Source organism: Saccopteryx leptura, chromosome 3 (assembly GCF_036850995.1).
Source record: "Saccopteryx leptura isolate mSacLep1 chromosome 3, mSacLep1_pri_phased_curated, whole genome shotgun sequence".
Lineage (NCBI taxonomy): Eukaryota > Metazoa > Chordata > Mammalia > Chiroptera > Emballonuridae > Saccopteryx > Saccopteryx leptura.
The window spans coordinates 327,175,642-327,198,273 of record NC_089505.1 but is presented as its reverse complement, the minus strand read 5'-3'; positions in this window follow the sequence as shown (position 1 = coordinate 327,198,273).

Genomic DNA, 22,632 nt, shown 5'->3' with positions numbered 1-22,632 from the left:
TTTATCCCTATTTTTTTTAACAAATTTTTATTAACGATAATGGGATGACATTAATAAATCAGGGTACATATATTCAAAGAAAACATGTCTAGGTTATTTTGTCATTGAATTATGTTGCATACCCCTCGCCCAAAGTTAGATTGTCCTCCGCTTCCCTCTATCTAGTTCTCTGTGCCCCTCCCCCTCCCCCTCCCCCTAACTCTCTCCCTCCCTCCCTCCCATGTCCTCCCTCCCCCCACCCCTGGTAACCACCACACTCTTGTCCATGTCTCTTAGTCTCGTTTTTATATTCCACCAATGTATGGAATCATGTAGTTCTTGTTTTTTTCTGATTTACTTATTTCATTCCGTATAATATTATCAAGATCCCACCATTTTGCTGTAAATGATCTGATGTCATCATTTCTTATGGCTGAGTAGTATTCCATAGTGCATATGTGCCACATCTTCTTTATCCAGTCTTCTATTGAAGGGCTTTTTGGTTGTTTCCATGTCTTGGCCACTGTGAACAGTGCTGCAATGAACATGGGGCTACATGTGTCTTTACGTATCAATGTTTCTGAGGTTTTGGGGTATATACCCAGTAGAGGGATTGCTGGGTCATAAGGTAGTTCTATTTGCAGTTTTTTGAGGAACCACCATACTTTCCTCCATAATGGTTGTACTACTTTACAGTCCCACCAACAGTGGATGAGAGTTCCGTTTTCTCCGCAGCCTCTCCAACATTTGCTATTACCCATCTTGTTGATAATAGCTAATCTAACAGGGGTGAGGTGGTATCTCATTGTAGTTTTGATTTGCATTTCTCTAATAACTAATGAAGCTGAGCATCTTTTCATATATCTGTTGGCCATTTGTATTTCTTCCTGGGAGAAGTGTCTGTTCATGTCCTCTTCCCATTTTTTTATTGGATTGTTTGTTTGTTTGTTTGTTGTTGAGTTTTATGAGTTCTTTGTAAATTTTGGATATTAGGCCCTTATCTGAGCTGTTGTTTGAAAATATCATTTCCCATTTAGTTGGCTGTCTGTTTATTTTGATATCAGTTTCTCTTGCTGAGCAAAAACTTTTTATTCTGATGTAGTCCCATTCATTTATCTTTGCCTTCACTTCTCTTGCCATTGGAGTCAAGTTCATAAAATGTTCTTTAAAACCCAGGTCCATGAGTTGAGTACCTATGTCTTCTTCTATGCACTTTATTGTTTCAGGTCTTATATTTAGGTCTTTGATCCATTTTGAATTAATTTTAGTACACGGGGACAGGCTGTAGTCAAGTTTCATTCTTTTGCATGTGGCTTTCCAGTTTTCCCAACACCATTTGTTGAAGAGGCTTTCTTTTCTCCATTGTGTGTTGTTGGCCCCTTTATCAAAGATTATTTGACCATATATATGTGGTTTTATTTCTGGGCTTTCTATTTTGTTCCATTGTTCTGAGTGTCTATTTTTCTGCCAATACCATGCTGTTTTGATTATCGTGGCCCTAAAATATAGTTTAAAGTCAGGTATTGTAATGCCCCCAGCTTCGTTCTTTTTCCTTAGGATTGTTTTGGCTATTCGGGGTTTTTTATAGTTCCATATAAATCTGATGATTTTTTGTTCCATTTCTTTAAAAAATCTCATAGGAATGTTGATGGGAATTGCATTAAATTTATATATTGCTTTGGGTAATATGGCCATTTTAATTATATTTATTCTTCCTATCCAAGAACAAGGAATATTTTTCCATCTCATTGTGTCTTTTTCTATTTCTCTTAATAATGCCTTGTAGTTTTCGTTATATAGGTCCTTTACATTCTTTGTTATGTTTATTCCTAAGTATTTTATTTTTTTTGTTGCAATCGTGAAGGGGATTATTTTTTTTGAGTTCATTTTCTAATATTTCATTGTTGGCATATAGAAAGGCTATGGACTTTTGTATGTTAATTTTGTATCCTGCGACCTTACTGTATTGGTTTATTGTTTCTAATAATCTTTTTGTGGAGTCCTTCGGGTTTTCGATGTATAGGATCATATCATCAGCAAAAAGTGATACCTTTACTTCTTCTTTTCCAATATGGATACCTTTTATTTCTTTGTCTTGTCTGATTGCTCTGGCCAGAACTTCTAGCACCACGTTAAATAAGAGTGGAGAGAGTGGACAACCCTGTCTTGTTCCTGATTTAAGGTAGAAAGTCCTCAGTTTTATGCCGTTTAATATGATGTTGGCTAATGGTTTATCATATATGGCCTTTATCATGTTGAGATATTTTCCTTCTATACCCATTTTGTTGAGAGTCTTAAATATAAAATTGTGTTGTATTTTATCAAAAGCCTTTTCTGCATCTATTGATAAGATCATGTGGTTTTTGTTCTTTGTTTTGTTGATATGGTGTATTACGTTAACCGTTTTGCGTATGTTGAACCATCCTTGAGATTCTGGGATGAATCCCACTTGATCATGATGTATTATTTTTTTAATATGTTGTTGTATTCGGTTTGCCAGTATTTTGTTTAGTATTTTAGCATCTGTATTCATTAGAGATATTGGTCTGTAGTTTTCTTTCTTTGTGCCATCCTTGCCAGGATTTTGTATGAGGGTTATGTTGGCCTCATAAAATGTGTTTGGAAGTATTGTTTCTTCTTCAATTTTTTGGAAGACTTTGAGTAGAATAGGAACCAAGTCTTCTTTGAATGTTTGATAGAATTCACTAGTATAACCGTCTGGGCCTGGACTTTTATTTTTGGGGAGGTTTTTAATAGTTTTTTCTATTTCCTCCCTGCTGATTGGTCTGTTTAGGCTTTCCGCTTCTTCATGACTCAGTCTAGGAAGGTTGTATTGTTCTAGGAATTTATCCATTTCTTCTAGATTGTTGTATTTGGTGGCATATAATTTTTCATAGTATTCTACAATAATTCTTTGTATATCTATGATGTCTGTGGTGATCTCTCCTCTTTCATTTTGGATTTTATTTATTTGAGTCCTGTGCCTTTTTTTCTTGGTGAGTCTTGCCAAGGGTTTGTCAATTTTGTTGATCTTTTCAAAGAACCAGCTCCTTGTTTTATTGATTTTTTCTATAGTTTTTCTGTTCTCTATTTCATTTATTTCTGCTCTGATTTTTATTATCTCCTTTCTTCGGCTGGTTTTGGGTTGTCTTTGTTCTTCTTTTTCTAGTTCCTTAAGGTGTAAAGTTAAGTGGTTTACTTCGGCTCTCTTTTGTTTGTTCATATAGGCCTGAAGTGATATGAACTTTCCTCTTATTACTGCTTTTGCTGCATCCCAGAGATTCTGATATGTCGTATTTTCATTTTCATTTGTCTGTATATATCTTTTGATCTCTGCGCTTATTTCTTCTTTGACCCATTCATTTTTTAGAAGTATGTTGTTTAGTTTCCACATTTTTGTGGGTTTTTCCCCCTCTTTTTTGCAGTTGAATTCTAGTTTCAAGGCTTTATGATCAGAAAATATGCTTGGTACAATTTCAGTTTTTCTAAATTTGCTGATATTGTCTTTGTGGCCCAATATATGGTCAATTCTTGAGAATGTTCCATGTACACTAGAGAAAAATGTACACTCTGTCGCTTTGGGATGAAGTGTCCTGTAGATGTCTATCATATCCAGGTGTTCTAGTATTTCGTTTAAGGCCACTATATCTTTATTGATTCTCTGTTTGGATGACCGATCTAGAGCCGTGAGCGGAGTATTGAGGTCTCCAAGTATGATTGTATTTTTGTTAGTTTTTGTTTTAAGGTCAATAAGTAGCTGTCTTATATATTTTGGTGCTCCTTGGTTTGGTGCATATATATTAAGGATTGTTATGTCTTCTTGATTCAACTTCCCCTTAATCATTATGAAATGACCATTTTTGTCTCTGAGTACTTTTTCTGTCTTGTAGTCAGCATTATTAGATATGAGTATTGCTACACCTGCTTTTTTTTGGTTGTTTTTTGCTGGAGTATTGTTTTCCAGCCTTTCACTTTGAATTTGTTTTTATCCTTGTTGCTTAGATGTGATTCTTGTAGGCAGCATATAGTTGGATTTTCTTTTTTAATCCATTCTGCTGCTCTGTGTCTTTTTATTGGTAAGTTTTATCCATTTACATTTAGTGTAATTATTGACACTTGTGGGTTCCCTACTGCCATTTTATAAATTGCTTTCTGTTAGTTTTGTATCTTGTTTGATTCTTCTCTTTTGTTTTTCTATCATTTGTTTTTGTTTGTTTGTGTTCCATACTTCTTTCCTCTGTTGCTACCTTTTTTAAGTCAAGTGTTTTTTTCAATGGTGGTTACCATTAAGTAATGAAAAGGGTACCTACCATATTCATTGTAGTACCCTATCTTATGAGTATTTCTGCACTTCATCGTCCTTTGCTACTGTTAATCTCTATCCTCTCCCCCCTTTTTTTCCTTTGTTGTCACAGTTTAAGTTTGGTTTTATTGTGTTCTTGGTGGAGCTGTTACTTGTGGTGTTGTTTTCTTTTGTTCTTTGAATCTGGTTGGAAAACCCCCTTTAGTATTTCCTGGAGTGGGGGCTTTCTGCTGATAAATTCTCTCATCTTTTCTGTATTTGTGAATGTTTTTATATCTCCTTCGTACTTGAAGGATAGCTTTGATGGGTATAGTATTCTTGGCTGAAAGTTCCTCTCTTTCAGGGCTTTAAATATTGGGGTCCACTCTCTTCTAGCTTGTAGAGTTTCTGCTGAGAAATCTGATGATAATCTAATAGACCTTCCTTTATATGTTGTACTCTTCTTTTCCCTGGCTGCCTTGAGAATTTTTTCTTTGTCATTGGTTTGTGTCATCTTTATTATGATGTGCCTTGGAGTGGGTTTGTTGGGGTTAAGAAAACTCGGTGTTCTGTTTGCTTCTTGAATTTGAGGCTTTAGTTCTTTCCACAGGCTTGGGAAGTTCTCGTCTATTATTTGTTTGAGTATATTCTCCATTCCATTTTTTTTCTCTTCTCCCTCTGATATACCTATTATTCTTATGTTATTCTTTCTGATGGAGTCAGACAATTCCTGTAGGGATTTCTCGTTTTTTATTATTTTTGAGTCTCTTCTTCTCTCTGTTGTGCCTCAAGTTGTTTGTCTTCTGTTTCACTAATCCTATCTTCTATCTGGGCTGTTCTGTTAGCTAAGCTTGTTACCTTGTTTTTCAGCTCGTGAATTGAGTTTTTCATTTCTGTTTGATTTGTTTTTATAGTTTCAATTTCCTTGGTAATATATTCTTTGTGTTCATTGAGTTGTTTTCTGATCTCCCTAAATTGCCTTTCTGTGTTTTCTTGTATATCTCTGAGTATTTTTAAGATTTCTATTTTAAATTCTCTGTCATTTAGCTCCTAGGCTTCCAATATGTTAAGTCTTTTCTCCATAGATTTTTCCACATCTATTTGTGTTACCTCTCTTTCTTTTGTATCCATAATATTCGATTTCCTCTTTCTTATTGGCATCTGAGGGTGGTCTTGTTGATAGCACTAATTAGAATTAATAAAGAGTAAAAAGAAAAAAAAAGGTAAAACACCCCACAAAAAAAAAACAGTAATAATTTATTATTTCCCCCTTTTTTCTTTCTTCTCTTTCCCTCCTCTCCCCTCCTCAGGGAAATATCGTGATGACCTGTGAATTATATTATGCTAAATGGAACAAAAACTACCTATAATGGAGGGCCTGATTTGGGGTGAAGAGTTCAAGGGGCAAAAAAAGGGAGTAGGGAGTAGGGACCTACTAAATGCAAAAAAAAAAAAAAAAGGAAGAAAATCTTAGACAAGCATAAGATAATTTGCTTGTAAGTGATGGTCGACTAAGAGATATAATGAGAGGGATAAGAAGGAACCAGAAAAAAGGAGAAAGAAAAAGAATAAAGAAAAAAATAAAAATAATAAGTAAAAATCTGTTGTATTAAGTGGAGCGAAGACTAAATACAATGGAGACCTTGGGTTGGGAGGAATGCTAGTGAGTTAAAAAGCAACGTAAAAAGTACCCAAAATGCCACAAAAATAAACAAACAAACAAAAAAAAAAAGCGAAAAAGAAAAATAAAACCAAAAAAAAACCTTGAGTCCCAAATTAACTAATTTGTTCGTGATTGAAGATTAAATGGGAGGAAAAGTAAAACGAGAAAAGAAAAAACGAATAGAAAGGAAAAAATAAGAAAAAGAGAAAAACGAAGGAAGAAAAAAAAAGGAAGAGAAAGAAACAAAATAAAGCAAAACAAAAAAAAAAACAAAAGAGAGAGTGAGAGTTAAGTGTTTTGGAGTATAACCTTAAAGGAGGGTGAGGATGAAGATAAGAAATAAAATGTAACACTCATGGGTAGTGTAGTTCAAGAAAAGAGAAGCATAAGATGGGCAGAGAATAGAAGGACCAAGGTGGAGGAAATAGAAATAATAATAATAAAGGCAATAAGATAGAAGAAACAAACAACAGCAAAAAAAAAATTAGTGGAACAAGTTGTAAAGTCTGTGGATTTTTCTTGATTTTGAGAGGTTAACTTCTTCCTTTTTCTTTTCTTTCCTTCTTCCTGGTCGGTGACTCTGTACCCCAGGCTCTGCCCCTGTGTCACACTTAGGTAGGGATTTGCAGTTGATGGGATTCTATGGCAATGTCATATAATTGGCTTTAGTCTTGCTGGTAGTCAAGGCTTATTGGCATTTGCAGGGTCCAACAATGAGAGAGTTTGCTTTCCTGGAGTCTCTCTCCTAGTCCCCCCTTCCTGAATTAGCAGCCTAGTGATCTAGCTATAAGGCTGCTACTGCTTCTGCCTGGGGAGTAAGAGGCTCAAAGAGCTAGGAAATCCCCACTCTATCCCCACTCAGCACAAGGCTTTGGGAAAGGCTCTGGCAGTCAGAGCCTCCAGTGTAATCAGGCGGGGGTGGGAGTCAATTGTTGTCAAGGTGACTGTTCAGCGCCTAGCATTCAGTTGGACCACTCAATCCAGGCTTTCCACACTTTGTAGCCTGTTTTGGCTGGGAAGAAGAGGCACTAGTCTCTGCTTGCGACTAGTGTAGTAAAGATCTTATTATCTGCCAAGTCCCTCTTGTTAGCGTTTATCCCTGAATATGGAGGCTCTATCAATCAGAAGTTGCCCCCGCCCCTTTAGCGAGAGGCACTAAGAAATATCATGCCTTTTGTCTTGTATCACTGAACTGAGAGAGATCTTATCAATTAGAGCCCGTGGGTGCACAGATTTCATGGGTTAAGCTAATTTCAGTGATTGGGTCCGCAGCTGTGCTCCCGAAGGTATTTCAGGCTGCCTGTGTGCCCCTCCCCCAACACTTGATTGTTAGCTTGAATGGCTGGGTGAGGTGCCCCGCCCACGCAGAGAATCTCCCAAGTAGGAAGACTGCCCTGACGCCTCTCCCGCTCGCCCCGCCACTGGCGGCTGGGGCGCACCGGGCGCAGGATAATGGGGCACCCTGGGTGTGCGGGCCAGTAGGGCACACCAGGCGCAGGATATTGGGGCACCCTGGGTGTGCGGGCCAGTAGGGCACATGCGCAAATGGGGTGCTCCAGGCACCGGTGGCTGGGGACTCTCACTCGCAGTGCGCGGGCCGCTGGGAACGTTAGCGGTGCTCGCTCTGCAACTGGACCGGGCGTGCGCCGGCGGCTGCTCGCCGCTCCCGAGTGTGGGCCAACTCACCACAGGCGCACTCCCTCCGCAGCTTGAATGAATGTCCCTGCGGTAGTTAGCTTCCTCCACACCCTCGTCTCTCAGATTCAAGTGATAACAGTCCTTTCGCTTTCAGTTTGTGTGGAACTCCGGAATGCTCCGAGGATAAATTTTTCTGTTTCTAGTTGATAAATTTGTTGTGATTTTGGGGAGATCTGTCAGACACGCTGCTCACGGCGCCATTTCCATGACGTCACTCCAAATTTATCCCTATTTTAACATATTTTTCTAATTATTTCTTTACTGTATGACTTTGCTACAAGTGTGAATTTCATCTCTTTATTCATGTACTATTTTAGTACTTAATAGGTACACAATGAAATAAAAATTGCCTGGGCTGCCAACTTACAATCTACTTTATTAATAGGGAAAATACTGAAAAAAAATTCTGAAATACTAGACTTATAGAATGAAACATAAAATGCTGACAGTAATCATAGTTTTTATCATGGCTGACCTTCCTCAGAAAATTGCTTGAAGGTGAAATGTTTTCAAGGAAGGTGTTGTGTAAGTGATGAGGCAGTGTTTAGAGATGAAAACTTTTCATGATCTATTTTCTCTCTCTCTTTTTTTTTTTTTTTGAAGTGTATTAAAAGTATTCTATGAGAGGGCTGGAGAATAGGGGTGAGGAAGAAAAAAAATGAGAAAAATGTATATCAAATTAGGATAAGGTCTCAAATACACAACTATTTTTTAGAATATTCTAAATACCATGTAATGAATAAAACATCAACCAACTAAGCATGGCACATGGTTATGAAGCAAACTTATAATTTATAGAGCAAGTCATTAAGTGAGCAAATTGATGTAATTTTAAGTTCTATGAAAGGGGAAATACAGGGTGCTCTGAAAGCATAATTTTACGAGGCATAATTTTATAATTTTAATAATCAAGGAGACTACACAAAGCTTCCAATGCAATGATATTTCAACTGAATCCAAAAGAATGAGTAAGAATTGGGATAATATTAATTATGTCTCTGATATGATTTAGTTGCCTGTCAATGTCTATTCCCTTCAAAGCCATTAGATTATTTCTCTTATACTTTTCTTCAGTGAAGACTGTTTATGAAATGTAGTGAGAAAAGAAAAACAAACCCTAGGATTTAATGATAACTATATGTTCTTAAAAAGATGCACTGATGTTTAAGAATATAAAAAAATACATTATTTACATGTTACTGTGAGAAACAGAAACTAAAGTGTGCTGTTCCTAATTTAACCATGGGTAACCTTTTTTTTTTTTTAATCAGTTTATACTACTGGTGCTTTTTTATTTATTAATTTTTTCTTCACTGAATACTTTTCCTTTGTCACTCAAGTAATTCAATTACCCCTTTTTGTATAACCATAGTAGGTAATTAATATTATAACTATTTTTTTCCTGTTAAACAGTTAGTTTTATGTCTTTAAATTGTATATTTACATATATTCTCTCAACTCCTAAATAATCGGATATATTGTAGTTTTCAAAACACATCGATGCTTTCCTAATTTTAATCATAAATTATTTTTTAAATTGTAGTTTTTAAATTATATTAGTGCTTGATTTACAGAGTAATATTTTTATTCTATGGAGATGAATTTCAAAGTTGTAATAAAAAGTATTATGATTTATTCCTGCAGTGAATTTTTGTTATAAATTATTATTTATTAATTATTTTAGCATGAGGTTTTGTGGATTGAAGCCAGCTTTACATACTTAGTAAATTATCTAATTGAGATTTGAGTCTAAATCTTCTTCTCATTATTTTTTTTAGGTTGAAACAGGGAAGATAGTGAGGCAGACTCCCATATGTGCCCTGACCAGGGTCCACCTGGCAACCCCATCTTGGGCTGATGCTCTAGTACCAAGCTATTTTTAGCACCTGAGGCTGACAGCTAGGACCAACCAGTTATCCTCAGTGCCCAGGGCCACACTCAAACCAATCAAGCCACTGGCTACAGGAAGGATAAAGGAAGTGGGAGAGTAGCAGATGGTCACTTCTTCCGTGTGCCCTAACCAGGAATTGAACTGGGATGTCTGTACAACAGGTGATGCTATCCACTCAACCACTGGCCAGGGATGAATCTAAATCTTCTAAATCTAAATCAAGTTCTCATTCCAAAATCAGAACATTGATTTCAGTATGGACAGTAGTGCATAGTTTGGTGCATAGTTAGGGGTCCAGCTTCTAGAATAAGACTGCTTTGATTCAAGTCCTGGTCAGAATACTATGTAACTTTGGATTCTGTTTAACCTTCCTGTGCCTCATATATTAAAAACAAACAAACAAACAAACAAACAAAAAAAACCAGTAGTATTAATTCATTATTTTTATGAGAACTAAATTTTTTAAAATGTTAATATTTATAAGGTACTTTAAATAGTGCCAGAAAATACCAGTAGCCTAAGAAATTTTGGTTATTATAACTACAATTGGTTTATAGATTTTATAGTATATAGTATATATAATAGTTATGACTTTAATCTAGTAGTATCTTTTATTGACCATATGCAATACTTTTTATTCATCACACATTTATACTAACTTTACATTGAAAAAATTAAAATCTCAAGAGCGCAAATCTTTTTATCATTATTGTTATGCCAGTTTCAACTTAGTCTTTTCATCAATCCTATCAAACAAAAGTGGTCATAATTCAAAAATATCTACATTAAATACTTACCTTCAAAATATTATTATATGTAAATTTTTATACATACTTTACCACAATAAAACAGAATAAAAATGTTTGACAAAAAATGGCATTGACTTACATATATATATAATATTATATATAATTATATATCAAATATGCAATTATATATATTTATTTTGTATAGTTTAACTATTTCATACATATATAAAATATACACACATAAAAATTATCAACCTTTAAATACAATCTGACAATGTGCATAAGTGACTATATAACATCAAGCACCCATATGAATGTTAAAACCTTAATCAAATATCTGTATAGTTGGTCAACATGGTTCATGTAAATATTTGGAAATATCTCTATGATAATTTAAGTTTTGCAGTTTGAATCCAAACACATGATTTTGATAGATGAAGAATATACTTTATAAAAATCCTTATTCTTTATTTTTTTAGCTGGGCTGGTCCTGTGAAAGCCACATAAGTGAATATGAGAGTCCCTGTCCTCACAGAGTCTCAAATATTGCAGGGTAGCAAAGCAGCACACAAATACCTGTTACAAGTGTAAGACTAGAATACTGCATGTAAGATATCAAAAGTGCATCTCCAATGTATTCTTCCTCTCAGTGCTACTAAGGAATAGTAATATTCAAACAAAGGTGTATTAAAAAGAAGAGGACATGAGATGCAGGAGACAGGTACACAGAGGAGGAAGTAGATAAAAGAAATTTCTAGGATGATGATGAAAGAAGGTTTCAGAATATGAATTTGACACCAGAAGCAGAGAATACCAGGCAGGACTGAAGAAAGATTCTCCAGTCATTTCCATTGAAAGTGAAATGGATATAATATCTGAAGTGTCTAAATCATAAGGGTAGACAACTTGTATGAGAATTTGTGGTTAGACTCATAGTAAGTACACAAGAAGTTAAACAAATAAAAAAAGACAATTATTAAATTTATTGAAAACAAAAAGTGTACAGAAAAAGAAAACTATATATGGTTTACCATATGGTCAGTTTTGAATAGCATTATCATCATAAAAAAACTATTAAATAAAATTTCTTACAAGAGGAATAGGAAGAACATGTGTGGCAAAAATATAAGGAGAAAACATATCCTCAAATTCTATAGTAAGAAGTCAATATGTAAAAAGTAAACCAAATATCAAGAAGTAATAGCCTGACCAGGCAGTGAGTGGATAGACTGGGATGCCAAGGACCCTGGTTCAAAACTCCAAGGTTGCCATCTTGAGCTCTGACTCATCTACTTGAGCACAAGCTCACCAGCTTGAAGCACAAGGTCACTGGCTTGAGCGCACAGTCGCTGGCTTGAGCAAGAGGTCACTTGCTCTGCAGTAGCCCCCTGGTCAAGGCACATATGAAAAAGCAATCAATGAACAACTGAGCTGCCACAATGAAGAATTGATGTTTCTCATCTATCTCCCTTCCTGTCTGTTCCTATCTGTCCCTCTCTCCATCTCTCTCTCTCTCTCTCTCTCTCTCTCTGTCTCTGTCACAAAAAAGTAGTAAAATTAAACTAAAAATATGAAATAAAAAAGATGCTGAATAGTATATACAGTGTAATAATGTGTAAATTTTAAATAAACCTACAAAAAACACAAAAATTCTTAATTTTTATATATTAGACAATATTATATATGAGTATGTGAAACCATAAAACATTAACTGGAATGAAAAGCACCCAATGGTTACTCTTGTTGATGACAAAAATGGGTGAATGACTTTATATGTAATTTCTTATACAAAAAAAAAAAAGAAGACTGGAAACATATGGCTCATAGCTATTGATTCTGGGTGGTAAGCATATAAGTATTTTATTGTTCTTTTAACTTTATTTTGTTTATTAAGGTAAATACTATATTGTTTCTAAAATAAAAAAGTTATATAACCAGAATTTATAACTCGAATTTATAATGTGAACTTGGGCAGAAATTATACATCACTAGCCGAGATGCAAATGAACAAGCCAGTCTGGGTTTGTCTATTGAATTTACTCAACATCCATAAACTCTTTTCTTTTCTGTCTCAGAATCTTTGCTTAGGATAACAGTTCATTCCCTTCCCTCCCCCCCCCCCCCAAAGGCACACATCCCTACTCTACCCAGCTAACTCTTACTCATTTTTCAGGTTTCAACTTACATACTACTTCTTGGAAAAAGGTTTCTTATCACACCTCCGCCTCCCAATTAACACCCATCAAAGTAGTAACCACAATTCATTTAGGTTTACAGTTGACTCTTGAACAGCATGGGGGTTGGGGGGTCTGACGCCCACTTGCAGTTAAAAATCCACATATAACTTCTAACTCTCCAAAAACTTACCTACCAATACCCTACTGTTTACTAGAAGCCTTGCCGATAACATAAAGAGCTCATTAATGTGGTTTTGTATGTTATACGTTTTAAATACTATAACATGAAGTAAGCTAGAAAAGAAAGTCATATGGATGAGAAAATGCATTTACATTATTATACCATATTTAACGTCATCTGTTTGCAAGATAAACTGTCAATATCTACATCGATATTGTCTCATGTGATATAAAACACTGTACATGTTATAATAGACATCAAAATAAAAATAATATGAAAAATAAATTAATATTTATCTATAGGTATAACAATTTATGCATTGATAACGAAGAAGCTGTTATATGATTGCTTTTTGGCACCCTAATATAATTAATAAGGTTGCTCCATGGTAGTAAGAAAATCTCCAAAAAATTTTTCAATATATTTATTGAAAAAAATCCATATATAAGTGGACCCACATAGTTCAAACCTGTGTTGTTCAAGCTTCAAATACATTTAGTTATTGCCTCTCTTCCTCGGTAGACTCTCTAAAACAAGGATATTTATATCCAGTTGCTCTAATCAAGACCCTTGAAGTTACACTTGCCTTCACTTTCTCACGTCTCACATACAATTTTCAGCAAGCTCTATTTTCCCCACCTTGGAAGTATATCCAGAATTTTCCTCATTCACACCACTTTTAGGATTATTAAAGCAATCTAAGTCACCAGCTTTGTCCCCTGAGAGCCACCTCTCTGCTTCTAATCCTGTTTTTTACTGACTGTCCTCCACCAAGCAGCCATGAGAATCTTAAAAAAAATAAAATAAAAAAAAAAGATAAAAGGAAAAAAAATTCCACTCTCCATTTGCCACAAGTAGAATGACAAGTAGAAAGCTTACCTTGGCCCACAAGGCCCAGTAGAAACTGGTTCCACTACCTCTCAGTTCTTATCTTCTCACCCTGTTTCTTTCTCAACACTTCTTTCTTTCCGGCCTCTGCTGTCCTGCATGCCAACCCTGTCCTGGAATTTATCCACGGCACTTGACCTCCCCACTGCCTGTAGCCTCTCTTCTTACAGACACTCACAGCACTCATTTTCCTGCTTCATTCATCTTTCTGCCCAAGAGTCATAAGTCAGACATCATTCCCACAGTCCGTTCATCCTGCTTTATTTGTCTTCAAAGTTCTTATCACTCCATGACCTATTTTATAATTGGTTGGTAAGTGGTCTATTGTCAGTCTTTGCTAATTACAATCTATCAGTTTCCTGGGGCAAAGATTTAGTATACTTAGTATTAAGGGTATACTTACTGTACACTTAGTAAATATACTTGCAGAAATACATTTTTAATAGAAATTAGATCCATAAGAAGAGTGAAGCATAGCAGATCCTTAATAAATATCTTTGAATGAATGAAGCCAATGCTGAAGTAGAATAGGAATGACAAAGGAGCCTTTTTCTGAATTAGGAATAGCTGCCAATGATGGTCAGTATTTTGATAATGTAAAGTAATAGAAAGACTGTGAAAAAGGCACAGAGAAAGTTAAGTAACATTAGAGAATAACTATAAAGGAATGAAATTATCTAAGGAGAGGAAAAGTGTGCAGAAAATTTAAAGAGACTAAAATTTGTTACAATTGAATTAATTGTATTATAGACACAGCATTAGACCTCTAAAGACATATAGTATTCTTAATGCTCTTCGCTGTTTATGAGATAGAGTTGACAGCTCTCATTTTACAAAAAAAAAAAAAGAATGGACTCAGACAAGTTAACTAGTTAAAAGAAGATCACAAATCTAACAAGTAGAGCCTATCTGATGAGCTGGTTGTTTAAAAGCAGCCTTGAAGGCCTGACCTGTGGTGGCACAGTGGATAAAGTGTCGACCTGGAAATGCTGAGGTTGCCGGTTCGAAACCCTGGGCTTGCCTGGTCAAGGCACAAATGGGAGTTGATGCTTCCAGCCCCTCCCCCTTCTCTTTCTTTTCTCTCTCCCTCTCAGTTTCTCTCTCTCTCTCTGTCTCTCCTCTCTAAAAATGAATAAATTAAATTAAATTAAATTAAAAAAAAACAGCCTTGAAGACTGCTCTCTGCACAAGTTCCATTTTTATTAAGAAGTATTTTTATCTCTCACTATATTTTGCATTAGATAAACACACAATAAATATTTGTTGACTGAATAAAAGATTCATTTTATTTATAGGTATAACAATTTATTCATTGATAATGAAGAAACAGCAATATGATTGTTTTTTGGTACGTTACTATAATCAACTAGGTTGCTTCACAGTAGTTAAAACAGAGAAATGTTTTAAAAGTAGATAAACCCAAAGGAAAAAAATATATATTTTGGTCGATAGTGATTTTTAGCTTTTATTGTTTCAAAATCAAAATATACTTGTAGGAAAACAGGAAAATATTTGACAAAAGATTAATAAGGATGTGAGTTTTTATCTTTCAAAACATTAAGCCAACCTAAACAGAAAGGTATTTTTGGCTTTGAAGTGTTGTTCTTATGCATACAGAATTATAAATGACCTAATTTTTTCTATATCTCCATAATTAACATAATAATTATTGACCAGAACAAAGCATGCAGTCTTTAGAGACATTATTAGTGTAAGCGCTTAAAAAAAAAAGATTAAATCACTGTGGTCAGTATTAAAAAATAATTTATCGTAAATGTGGCATAACTAATTCACCTATTTTATTTGCACATGAACATAAAACTTTCCGTGTTAAATATCTCCTTCATTTGGGAGAGTAAACGAATGTATTATAATGACATAACAAATAAATTGGTACTTCATTTTCCCGGCAATACTTCTTGTTTTTAACTTAGTGAGATGTTTCATATATCACGCAAGTTTAAAGTATTTCTCAACTTTAACTTACAATTTACTGGTGCAAAGAAAAGTTCATGTAGAGCATTTGGGTAATAACCAGAATTCCCTAGAACGTACATGCACTAATGCTGGGCTATTTGCCCTCTTGGTTTTTCAGCTTTCTCTGTTCTGCTCTATATCACTGGGCCATCACCTGTCAGCTGCCCCTTACCAGTGGTTTTCCTACTGTGTTTGGACAATGGGAGGTTCTGGTAGGAGAACAGGGTGGGGAGGGGGCGGGGAACAGACTATATACCCTAATCTTCTCTGCTCAGGTGACTTCAGGTCTATAACAACCTTTGCCTTTTTTTTTTTTTTTTTTTTTTTTGCCTCCAGCTGCATTCAGAAAAAACCTGTCAGGTTACCTTGACCCCTAAACTCTGATAACACCATCTCCCTTTGTGCTCTAGTCCAAGGGTAATAGTGACTTTGGCCTGTTATTGATCTCTGAGTTCCTCAATATCACCACTTGCCTTCACAAGATCTTACATTAACTGCCTAATCAAATCTTGTATTGATTTCCTTTTTTAAAAAATATTTAAAGCAGTTAGAGTTTCTCTGATTTGAAGCAAGAGACACTATATATTTATTCTTTAAACAGAGGGACATAGTTATAACCTAGTACTGAGTGTGATACTAGGTACATATTAAATAATCATTGAGAAAATGTTGAGTAAAAATATCCTCTAATCTGATAGTTCTGAAACTTTATCAAGTGCCAGAACTACCTGTAGGGCATGTTTTAACTCAAATTGATACCCCCTTATATCCCACCTTTCTCAAGTTTCTGATTCAGTAAAACTAGAATAACAACCTAAAATTTGCAGTTTTAACACATTCCCTGGTGATGCTGATATTGCTAGTTCAAGGTCCACACTTTGAGAATTGCTGTTTTAGGCCATGATATAATCCAACATGCATATACACACAAGAGTAAACACCTACAGAAATGAGTAGTAGTATTTCACATTTAAAATGTTTAAAGACATTGGGGCCTAACCAGGTTGTGAAGCAGTGGGTAGAGCCTCGACCTAGGACACAGAGCACCAAGGTTCAAAACCCGAGGTCACCATCTTGAGCATGGGCTTTTCTGGCTTGAGCACAGGCTCACTAGCTTGAGAGTGGGGTTGGTGGCTTGAGTGTAGGATCATAGATATTAACCTATGGTTGCTGGCTTGAGCCCAAAGGTCATTGGCTTGAAGCCCAAGGTTGCTGGCTTGAGCCGAGGGTCACTGACTTGAGCAAGGGGCCACTCCCTTTGCTGGAGCCCCCAGGTCAAGTCACATATGAGAAAACAATCAATGAACAGCTAAGGAAGAGTTGATGCTTTTCATCTCTCTCTCTTCCTATCTCTGTACCTATCTGCCCTTCTCTCTCTCTCTCTCTCTCTCTCTCTCTCTCTCACACACACACACACACACACACAAAGCCATTAGGCATCCATCTTCAATTATTGTAATTACATTGATTAAAATTGTGTGGTTATAATAGTTGCTATGAAAAAAATAAAATTATTGTATCTTTCTAAGCTTTTACCAGTAATAGTTATTATTAGTCAATTAAATCCTTTTTTAAAATCTTCTTTTAATCTTTTTTATTTACCTGGTTTTTAGGTCAAATTCTGAAGAAAATATGGTCAGCTTTCATAAAATTGGTCATCAGTTTAAGGGCTCTTGTTCTCTTATTTTCTATAAAGAACATGAGAAAATTAGGTTTTACAAAATAATACTTAGAAATTCATCAAATCTCATTTAAAGCTAAATCATCAATAATGAAGACTGTTTGCCCCTCACATGTTAGCATAAATTGATTTGATTACTCAAATTTATTTGCTGTGACATGGTAAACCTTAAGTTAATAAAAATTGGGAGTAGTATATTACCATACTCCATTAGAATGACCATAAGCTTTATGAGAGTAAGGTCCACACATGTGTTGTTCTATAATATATGCTCTAATACCCAGCACAATGCCTCATATGTAGTAGCCATTCAATAATCATTGGTTAAATAAAACCAAAGAATGAATGAATGAATTACCACAGGTTCTCTTTAAAAGAATTTTGTTTTTGTCAATTCTCATAGCTTACATATTTTTCTCTGCCCAAAATGCTGGCATCTATTTTCATGAAACAATCTCTAGAAAAGACAGAATAAGTTGACAAGGCTTTAACTAACAAGCATGTGATGACATAAAACTATTAGACTGGACTGTCTCTGATAGCTTATGAAAGAGCACAATTGTATAATTCCCTAGACTTGATTGATTAAGATTCATCTTTAATTTCTCTCCCTCACCTGCTATCATCCATTAGTATGCTCTATTTTTTAAAAATTATCTTAAATATGACTATTTTTTATAACCTACTCTGTGCCCATTCTAGTTCAAAGACACCATCCCTGCCTCCAGTAACTGATGTACCTTTGTCTTTTTTGTCAACTGCTGTATTCCAGTATCTTCAATTGCATCTAGCAAAGGGAAAATTTCCTACAAGTACCTGTTGAATGAATGTAATATCAAATAAAAGTTGAGGTTAAATTAAACTTGAAAATAGAAAAACTTTGCCTTACCAATTGTCCTTTTCTTGCTATAAATCTTCTTCCAGTGGATTGCTGCCCACTCCTACACATACACACATGCTACAAACTCAATAAAGGAATATATTACTGGTTTTCTTATATCTGCACTATAAAAGAATGTAATTCTATCATGCATTCACAGTATAATAAAAATGACTGAAAATAACTTCCTCTGGGAACCTATTTGAAAAACAGTGAACAAAAATTTTCCTAACCTGGTGAAGGAAAAAGAAATATAAGCCTAGGAAGTACAGAAAAGATGAAACTAAAAAGATAAACTAAACGAGACCTGCACCAAGACACATCATAATTAAAATGCAAAATATTTATATAAAGAAAAAAGAAGAATCTTAAAAGCATCAAAGGAAAGACAATTAAATAACTATAAAGGGCAGATGACATTCGAGTAATGGTGATGTGAGAGATACTCCTGATTTATCTCCTTGGAATTTCAACAAATTGAACAGTTATAACACACTAAAATATCCCCAGCTGGGCTCACAGGCATGCCTGAAAGACCCATGAACTGAATGGACTAAAGGTGAGAAGGGTTGAGAAAGGGGGTAGAAGATAAAACTAACTTGTGGTCAACTCCAGAGAAGAGAAAGGTTCAGACTGTTTGGGGTTCTGTTTGCTGAAGAGGAGAAAAGCCCAGAGTGATGGTGTTTTTTTCTTCTAGGTCTCTGGAGAGAAGAGAAGACCAGAGTGACTAGGTCTCCTTCTGCCTGGAGGAGCGGTAAGATTGAGGGCCAGTGCAGAAGATACTAAACCAAAACAATGGCAAAATGAGGGGTCAAAACAAGACTGTGTTTCTGTAGTCTGCCCATAGCATGGAGACAAAGACTACAAAAGTTCAGGTCCCCAGCCTCCAGATCCTGCCTCCTTCACACTGCGGGCCACAAAAAATGGCAAAGACAGACTGCAGAGCAAACATTCCAGAGCCATGCTCTCCCCTGAAAAACAGTGGTGATCCTTGTCTGAATCCCTGGTCTATTGAGACATGGCAAGGAGCACCTGGAGGCCTGAGATTGCTATTGCTAAAGCCATAGAGCCTTCACAACATTCCAACTGCAGCCTCTGTTACATCATTGTGACAGCAATATCTCAGTGGATCAAATCAGAAATTTCACAGAGTTAAAACATGTAATATAGCACCACCAACAGGAAGAGAAAAAGAAAATTTTCTCAAGACTAAATTTTGCTGTCTTTTGAACTTTTTTTCTTGAATTTTTAACTTTTTCTCCCTATTTTTATATGTATATTGTTTGATTTCCATTATTATTTTATTTGCTTTTTATTTTCTTGTAGATTTTCTCTTTTACATGTTATTATTTTTCAAGTTTTAGTATTTTTAATTTTAATTTTTTAATTTTGTTTTTTGTTTTTTGTTAGAGTCCTTAACAACACCACTCTCAAATGCCATCAAGGACAAGAAATCAAATACATGGCTACACAAGAAAAAAAAAAGTAGTTTTAAAAAAATAAAACATCTCCAATAAGCAATCTCAATCACATAAAAACCTTGGAGTTAAATAATAGAGAATTCAAAATTAAATTTATAAAAATAGTCAACGAAATGTAAAAAAAAACCTGATAAAATATTAAATGAGGTTATAAAAATTAATAAAAAAAATGAGTACTTCACCAAGTCAGTTAAAACTTTAAAAACAGAGATAAAAGAACTCAATACATGAATGGAACACTGAGATAGTAAGTTTAGCTAATAGAACAAGCCAGATAGAGGAGAGACTCAGTGACATCAAAGACAGGCAACTAGAGATGTTACAGAAATAAAAGAAAGAGACTCATAAATTAAAAATAATAATAGAGATCTACAACAATTTTCTGACTCCATCAGAAGGGACAATATAAGAATATGGGTATATCAGAAAAAAAGAGGGGGAGAAAAGAATGGAGGGACTATTCAAACAAATAATTGATAAGAACTTCCCAAGATTATGGAAAGGGTTAGATCCTCAAATCCAAGAAGCAAGCAGAAAGTCAAGTTAACTAAAACAGACCTTCTCTAAGGCACATCATAATAAAATTGTCAGAAATCAGTGACAAAAATGAATCCTCAAGGCAGCTAGAAAAAGATGAGCATGATATATATATGTGTGTGTGTGTGTGTGTGTGTGTGTGTGTGTGTGTGTGTTTTACAGGGCCAGAGAAAGAGTCAGAGAGAGGGATAGACAGGGACAGACAGACAGGAATGAAGAGAGATGATGAGAAGCATCAATCATCAGTTTTTTGTTGTGAGACCTTAGTTGTTCATCGATTACTGTCTCATATGTGCCTTGATCATGGGCCTTCAGCAGACTGAGTAAACCCTTGCTCAAGCCAGTGACTTTGGGTCCAAGCTGGTGAGCTTTTGCTCAAACCAGATGAGCCCATGCTCAAGCTGGCGACCTCGGGGTCTCGATCCTGGGTCCTCTGCATCCAGTCCAATGCTCTATCCTCTGCACCACCACCTGGTCAGGCGAGCATGATATATAATAGAAGACCCATTAGGTTATCATCAGACTTCTCGGCAGAAATTTTACAATCTAGAAAAGAGTGGACCCAAACATTCAAAGTACTGAAAAAGAGGAATTACCAGACAAAGCTGGCCCTCTAATATAAAGAAGAAATAAAAAAAATTGCAGATATATAAAAGCTGAGGGAATTTATCACCAAAAAACCACCACTGCAGGAAATACTCAAGGTCACCAGATACAAAGAACAAAACAAACCAAAACTATGAGTTAAAGCTCCAACTAGGTTACAATATTAACATGGATACTCTGTGGCAACAATAACATAAAAGGGGAGAAGATAAAGATCTGCAGTAATAACGAAGGATAGAGTGCAGAAGCACTCATGATACAAAGGACTCTTGTACATATGACAATTTATCTCTTTATAATCTAATTGTAACCACTCACAAAAAAGCCAGTACTGAAACATATAGCTTAAAAAAAGAATAAACAGGGGAAAGAAGTATGAAATACCAGCAAACAAAAATAACTGACAGCAACACAAAAGAGAAGAACCAAACAAGGCACAACAAAATATAAAATGACAATAAAAAATACTGAAGTGTCAATACTTACCTTAAAAGTAAATGGACCAAACTCACCAATAAAGAGGCACAGAGTAGCAGATTGTATCAAAAAGAAAAACCCAACCATATACTGCCTTCAAGAGACACATCAAAACTGCAAGGACAAAAGTAGACCCAAAGTTAAAGGTTGGAAAGTGAATCTCCAAGTTATTATTACACAAAAAGAAGCAGGTATACCTATACTAATATCTGACAATGCTGACTTCAAGACATCAAAGGTAACCAGACAAGGATGAACATCTATAAAGGGGATAAAATATCAAGAAGACATAACACTTCTAATATATATGCACCAAATCAAGGAGTACCAAAATACATGACACCTACTAATCAATAGAAACAAACAAAAACACACTCATACTTGGAGATTTCAACACACCATTGATGGCTTTATATACATTGTCAAAAAGAAAATCAATAAAAAATATTGGCCTTAAAACACACAAGAGATCAAAAGGAAAAAACATATATTTACAAGACATTTTATCCCAGAACATTAGATTATATATTGTTTTTCAGTGTATATGTAACATTCTAAAGCATAGATCATATGTTGAGCCACAAAACTAATGTATAAATTCAAGAAGATTGAAATTATTCCAAGTATATTTTTTAACCATAAGGTTTTGAAATTAAAATTCAACTACAAAAAAAGAAGTAAAGAAACCTCCAAAAATGTGAAAATTAAGCAACATGCTTCTAAGAAATGACTGGGTCAAAGAAAGAAACAGAAGCAGATATAAAAAGATATAGACAAACAAAAATGATAGCATGACATATCAAAATTTATGAGATGTAGGAAAGCAGTAATAAGAAGGAAGTTTATATTATTATAGGCATATGTAAAAAAATAAGAGATATCCCAAGTAAACAATATAACATCACATCTTAAAAATTTAGAAAAAGAATATAGGCAACCAAAGTCAGCAGAAGAAAGGAAATAGTAAAAATTAGATCAGAACTGTAAGAAGTGGAAAACAAAAAACTATAGAAAAAAATAATAAAACAAAGAGTCGGTTGTTAAAAAAGATCCATAAAATTGACACACCTATGGTTAGACTCACTAAGGCAAAAAAAAAAAAAAATTACTCATATAAACAATCTGAAATTAGAGAGGAGAAATTACCACAGACATCATAGATATACAAAGATTATACTAGTATACTATGAAAGAATATATACTATAAGTTTAACAAACTACAAGATATAGATAAGTTCCCAGGGCTATAAAATCTTCATAGATTAAATCACCAAGAAGTTGAAAAGCTAAATACACAGGAAAAAAATAGAAATAGAAACAACTATCAAAAACCTTAAAAAAATAAAATTCCAGTACCAGATGGCTATACTAGTGAATTCTACCAAACATTCAAAGAAGATGTGGTACCTATTTTTCTCAAAGTCTTCCAAAAAATAGAAGAAGAAGCAATACTTCCTTACACATGTTATGAGGCCAACATAACTC